The sequence below is a fragment of the Rhinoderma darwinii genome, unplaced genomic scaffold (assembly GCF_050947455.1).
Source record: "Rhinoderma darwinii isolate aRhiDar2 unplaced genomic scaffold, aRhiDar2.hap1 Scaffold_138, whole genome shotgun sequence".
Taxonomy (NCBI): domain Eukaryota; kingdom Metazoa; phylum Chordata; class Amphibia; order Anura; family Rhinodermatidae; genus Rhinoderma; species Rhinoderma darwinii.
In genome coordinates, this window is record NW_027461966.1 from 2,971,316 (window position 1) to 2,977,036 (window position 5,721).

The window sequence follows — 5,721 nt, forward strand, 5'->3', positions numbered from 1 at the left end:
TATGACCTGTTTTTTTAGCAGGAAGATGTCTTTCTTGTTTGGATGTTACTCCACGGGTTACCCAGCCTACTCATTCGTCAATGAATCAGTGACCATGTCCACAATTGATTACACAGGTATAATATAGATTTTATGAAAGTTCTTTGGAATTAAAACAAATTATTTTTATGTATTTGTCTATCCATTTTTATTAGAAATACAATAAATACATTGAGGTATGTTTTTATTGACATGTGTTGCTATCAGCCAGACAGGAAAAAAAATATAAAAGGCCTTGGGAATCTGTAGAGGCAGCTGTTCTACAGGAAAGGGAGTGCAGAGACCCTACCAAACAGGATGAGGGGAGGAAGTCCATTGCCGGGCATCTGAAGAGACTTGCCATTAAACACCCAAAACCATTGTACTTCACCGCAGCCCTGCGAATCATGGACAAGGCTTCATTTTCAAAGACTTCTGGACAGTTGTCTTTTAATTGCATGGATCTTAAAAACCCCTTCTGGACAGTGGGGGATGGGAAGGAGGAGGTGTGGACGGATGACGTTCCGGCATTCTTAGATGGACATTAGTGGTTCATATCTGCTGCCTCTTTAGCGTAGAGACCTTGATCTGGCACATCCCTTTCCATGGCTGACGTTCTCGACACCAGGGCTTCCTCCTGCTGATGTTGTACGGTACATTCCCTTCAGTTCTGAAACAAGAATAAATAAAATGTCCTAGTGAAGAGTTGCTCTCTTGAAGATATTCCCCGTGACCCACACCGAGACCCTTTATCTGCCAGGTAGGTAGATAGTGCGTTCTATGTTCAACTAAGTTAAATAAATTCACAAGTAAATCTGCTCAACTTTAAGATGCGGTTAACACAAAGGTTTCAAAACGGGGACAGATAGGGCGCCAAGCGATGGTAGAATTTTATTTAAATACGCGTTTCTGGCACGACTTGTCCCTTTATCTGATCTTAACCTGACGAAGGGACCAGTCAAGTTTAGTCCCGGACCAGTCCGGTCCAGAAATACAGTCAAAATAAAATGGGTTTTACTTTACTGCCCACGTGTGAAGTATTTGTGTTACCCGCCGCTTACCAATTTTTAAAGGGGAACTCCAAGAAAAATCTGTCATGCAATCAAAGGCGCAGTGCCCACCCAAACTACATCGCAGGATTTTATTTAAAAAATTGGCTGTTATCTATTGGATTACTCCAATATGTAAAGGCCAATATTACTATCAGCTCCTGGCTCAACCAGCAGAGGTGGGGTCCGGAGCCGAATGGGACCCAGAGCTGCTGAAGGAGCAGGAAGTACATAAAGGGGATTTGTCCGGGGGTCTGAATACATTTTAGGGTTTGGTATTAAAGGGGTTTTCCAGGCTTTATAAAAATTGTAATTCAAACTGAAAATTGCACCATTTAGCAAATACCCACCTTCTAATTGTCTGCGCCTCCAGTGCCGGCAGTTCACAATCCCCTGCCGGCCTGTTTACATAGGCTGGACCAGTGATGTCCCGTATCGGCACATGATCGCACTAGTCAATCACTGGCCACAGTGGTCACGTGCCATACTTACTTAGATCACTTCTGCAGGCGATACCCTCCCTCTATACTGTCCTTACTGCAAGGTTTTTATAGTGAGGATAGAATACAGGGAATATCTGGTACACAAAGCGTATTCTCACTAACCCTGCCCCATGACAAGCCATGCCCAATGAACCACGTTCTGTCAAAGGTAGGCCCTGTCAAGTCCTGTCTCAATCCATCTGAAACCGAAGTGTCCCTAGAAAGAAATTCCAAATATTGTCAACTATGCTCTATTAGGGTATAGTATGAAGAATCAGTGCAGTAGGGTCTATATACTACTATATACACAAAGCTGCCATGTGCTGAACATTGCAAAACACACTTTTCATAAAAGAGCGTTAATTCCAGTCCTGCAGTCACCCTGATCACCTTATACTGTGCCAATACTTGAGGTAGGTGTGCCCCTTTATATATTACTTGCAGCCAGAATTGGCACCGGGATTATCAGCTCATTGACGAATTCTTGAGGTCACATTTGTGTCTTGATGTCACCAGTCTGAACCAATCCTACACCACTTGCTCTTTATAGAATTTTCAGAAAAAAAAATACCCCTAGCAATAAATACTGCATGTAAATAATATTCTCATTACAGTACAACAACAAATAAATGGAAAAAGAGCCATATCCCTATTAGGTCCCGCGGACATCATAGAGGTGGTCCTTGACTTCCAGTCCTGCAGTCACCATGAAGACTTTGTGCTGTCAGTGCAGGCAGAATAAAGCTGACATGGTGACCATGTAATGTTTTATATGTACTACTACTCCCTGTACTGACTGATAGTAGAGAGAATGGACTAAGCTGAAGGATTCCCGACTCTTATCAATTCTTTAAATAGGGAATATGCCCTGAATACTAACCCCAAATTTATATTACATTTATAGTAGGGCAGATTTACTATTCAAATTGAGCCAGAATTATGGCGTACATGTTGTGCGCCATATTTATTAATTGTTTTAGACACATTTTGCGGCGTGCTTGACAAGGGGCGTGGCCTAGAATAAAGGGGCGTGTCTTAAACTAAGCCAACCAAGAGGTGGTATAAGGAAGAGAAAAGTGTCTAACATGTCTAGTAAAATCTATCATACATCGTGCACCACTGTGATAAATTTGGCGCAATTTCTGACTTCCTTGTATCAGTTTACACTGTGTAAAACTCAGATAGTTTTAGGCCCCATGCACACTAACTTATTTTTGCGGCCGCAATTCACCCGCAAATCTGCAGGTGAATTGCGACCCCATTCATTTCAATGGGCCCATGCATACGACCTTGGTTTCCACGGTCCATGCATTGCCCAGGAACCTGGACCGCAAAAACAACGGACATGTCTTATTACGGTTGTGTTTTGCGGTACAGGCTCATAGAAAATAATGCACGCGGTCATATGCACGGCCCGCGATTTGAGGGCGGCCGTGGGTGACACTCCGCGGACGTACAAGCCGTAAGTCACGGTCAATGCACCTCACTATGGTCGTGTGCATGAGGCCTTAGTAAATCTGCCCCATGGTAATACCAGTGACAGCCCGCTCTTTCCCGGTGGGGTACAGTCCTCCGCACATCTTCATCCACGTCTCATCTTGTATGTGCCGGATACTTTTCTCCTTATACCTGAGAAGTAACAAAAATAACATCAGAAACTAAAAAAACACAATTCCAAGTATTTCTCCCCATTTCTAAAAATAACATTTCCTGCAGGTGAATAATGGAAAATATAAAGATATAAATATATTCAGGCCTATGTGTCTGTCCAGGGGGTCAGTGAGGGTCCTGCCTGTTATATGTGGGGAGGTCGTGCTGCACAATAACGGAGGGGAAAATGTCTGTACATCAATATATATTTGTCTCTAGGAGCCCCTACAAAGTCTCAGTGAGGGCCCTGTCTGTTATACGTGGGGAGCTTGTATACAGCGTTAGTAACAGGCATGTCACTCCACTATAGATATTTTGGGTGCCGGTTCTTCGACCTCACTGTCCATAATTTAATTAAACACCTTAAGAAAATGGATCATCACTAAGAAGTTTTATTTAAAGGGGTACTCCCATCTTACTATTTCTCTGGGACTCACACCTATGTGGAAAACGGAGGTCTCTCCCTGACCCTGTCCTGCTTTGTTCCCAGATCCCTGTCCCGTCTAATGGCTGCTGATTCCAGGTGGAGAATGACTTCGGAAAGGCCTCGCACGTCCCTCTCTCTATTCTGTTCTATGGAAGTTTCGGAAACAGCTGAGCGCTGTTGAACTATTTGCGTAACTCCCATAGTACAGAACGGAGAGAGCTGCGTGCATGAGCATAGGTGGATATCACATAAACGTCTGAGATGGAGAAAACCCTCTAAAGAGATTATTTCATTAAAGGGGTTGTACATAATTAGAAAAATAGAGCTGCTGTCTTCCAAAAACAGAGCCACACCTGTCCACAGGTGATGTGCGGTGTGTGGACAGCTTAGCCCTATACATTTCAATACAGAAAAGCTGCAATACCACACACAGCCTCTGGACAGAGGTGGCGCAGAGCTTCCATTTGGGTCATAGAGAGGGTCTCCAGCGTGATACCCCCTCTATGATATCTAAATACCCTTATAGGGCATTTCAGGTGTAACCAGAAGTTAAGGTGATACAAAAAAATATTCCATACATGAGATTTCCTTAATGGAGATATTGTAACAATAATTACTGAAAATATATAATTGACTTTTTCCTCCATTGTAGGAATAGAACCCGAGAAGTGACGTTTTGCTGTGTGGTTGGAGCGCAGTCCCAGGAGCGCTGGTGTTGATGTGCTGATCCATGTTCTTCTTATCTGGTGCTTGTATACAGAACACGCGATCCTTCTGGTCCGACCTACTAACATATATAAGCACAGCCTAAACACACACGTAATGATATATAATAACATAACATTAACATAACATTACTATGTATCAGCCCTGATACGTCAGTGTCATCATATTTCTGGGGTCCCCGCACACAGGATATACGTTACCTCCTGTGATGATGTCACTTCCCTGTATTTCCTGTATGACATGGCTGCTCTTCCTCTTCCCGTTTCCCTTTCTGATGTATTTCCTCTTCCTGTGTGATAAGACGTGTGCTGTTGCCTCCTGCTGTGTATAACACGAGATGCAACATGTCTTATAAAACATGTCAATAATAATCGCAGAAAGCGAAAAACATTTTGTTCATTTCCATTCACATCAATGGTTATTTGTTTGCAGCCGTTTTTCTGAGCCATACTTGTCTGTTTTTAGAATCAACTACAGGGAGATTTGAGATGTGGTTTGAGAATTTCTTTCCTATGTAAACCCCACCGATAAGGACAGCTAAGAAGCCTCAGTTATCAGCGAGCGACCCCATCATTAGACTAAGCAGAGTGCCCCCATACAGTGCCAGCAGAGTATTGTCCCTTAAACAGTGCCAGTATACTGCCCCCTCATAAACAACACTACCAGCAGAGACCCCTCAATAACCCATATTGCCAGCAAAGTGCCTCCAATAATTAGTGCCAGCAGACTGCCCCCAATAACCACTACAAGCAGAGTTCCCCCTCACAAATAGTCCCAGCAGAGTGCCTTCCTTTATGCAGCTACATCATGTAAGATCTTCCCTAGTTTGGAAGTCTCCAGGACAATCTGGGAGAGAAGACAAGTGTGATGTAACCTGGTTGCAGTGTGTAAATGTAGCCTGAAACATCACGTGTAGCTCCTAAGTCTATGTTCACATGTTACATATTTATTGCAGATTTCCATGGTCAAATTGACACATAAAGTATGAATGTGAATAGGGTTCTAGAAAACTGCATAAACTTGCAGCAGTAACAATCTGCAGTAGATTGTAATGCAAAGGATGCACAGCCAAATATGCTGCAAAAGCCACATGTAATATATGGAGAAATATTAGGCCTAGTTCACACAGAGTTTTTTTAAGTGGAAAACGCAACGAAAACCGCACCAAAAAACGGCCGAAAACTAATCTTATTGATTTCAATGGGATGCAGAGGCGTTTTTCCCACGAGAAAAAAACACTCACAGGAAAAAGCAGCGTCAAGCCCTTTCTTCAAGCGTTTCCGTCTCTGACCTCCCATTGCCATCAATGGGAGGCAAAGAAAATGGTTTTCGCAGCATTTTTGCCTGCGGTGCTCAATGGCTGTGGTCG

At 43.2% G+C, this 5,721-nt stretch overlaps 1 long non-coding RNA gene across 1 annotated transcript; it reads right to left on the reverse strand.

The window, feature by feature from the left end:
- Positions 1–217: 217 nt before the first annotated feature.
- Positions 218–5,055, reverse strand: LOC142699142 (uncharacterized). The gene is made up of 3 exons (XR_012866023.1): positions 4,244–5,055; positions 3,084–3,178; positions 218–688 (listed from the first exon to the last, which is right to left on the reverse strand). It is a non-coding gene; the product is annotated as an uncharacterized LOC142699142 (long non-coding RNA).
- Positions 5,056–5,721: the final 666 nt, after the last annotated feature.